The sequence below is a fragment of the Elephantulus edwardii genome, unplaced genomic scaffold, assembly GCF_000299155.1.
Source record: "Elephantulus edwardii isolate Elephantulus edwardi_28Jun2011 unplaced genomic scaffold, EleEdw1.0 scaffold00067, whole genome shotgun sequence".
NCBI classification, from domain to species: domain Eukaryota; kingdom Metazoa; phylum Chordata; class Mammalia; order Macroscelidea; family Macroscelididae; genus Elephantulus; species Elephantulus edwardii.
Genome location: NW_006399817.1, coordinates 8,802,247 through 8,803,226, shown reverse-complemented (window position 1 = coordinate 8,803,226; position 980 = coordinate 8,802,247).

Here is a 980-nt window from a genome sequence, read left to right as displayed (position 1 = left end):
TGAAGAAAGTAAGATCCATGGCATTAAAAAGATTTTCTGTTGTTCTCATGTGCCTTTGAGTTAACTGTGACTCATAGAGTCCCTATGAGATACAGATTTGAACCCTCACCATCTCTGACACATTTGAGTCCAGAGCTAGGGTCACTGTGTCAGTCCATCTTGGCAAAGGTCTTCCTCTCTTATGCTGACCCTCTACCTTTCCAAGCATGAGGCCTTTCTGTATATGAGATGAAGTTTCACCAGCCTTGCTTTCAAGAATCACTCTGACTATACTTTCTCCAAGCCAGATCAGTTTATTCTCTTGGCACTCCGTGGGATATTCAGTACTTTTCTCTAACACCACAACTCCAAGGCACTGTTTCTTCATTTGTCATCTTCAGTCATTATTCCACTTTCAGATACATAGCAACCAACCAAGAGGCCATGGTTTGGACCAGGTGCACTTTAGTCTTTAAGCTGGAAAACCCAGAACAAAAACCTGTGTTCTAATTACTAGGTCAGAGAAGAGATCTCTTTTCAACATAAAATTCTTCTCCTGAAGAACAGCTCGTTGTGTGTCTTTGCTCCTTTGCCAGGTTTTGTGGTTATGGAGCTCAGATACAAATGATAGGTATAATCTTCTCCTTATCTAGCATTTGGGCTTGATGGACGGGATCTTTAGCTGCACACTAATTTTTTCCAGGATCTTGTTAGGCCTCAGGGAGCAGCAAGCTTCCTCTTAGATGCAGCTCTCTGCTTCTTGTTTTAGGAAGTTATAGTTTCTAATCAAATTCTTAATCTGGAAGTCCAGTAGAGTTTATAAAGCACTTCAAGGACCCCTGAGCCTTTGAGGTGAATTGTGAAATTCATAAATGTATTCATTATTTTCTTGGGAGAAGGACTATGACCTTTTTTTTTTTATTAGGTTGTTTATTTTTCATTTCAATGAACATCTACAGAGATTTTGGGATTCCATTCATTCATTGTTGCACCCTTCTCCC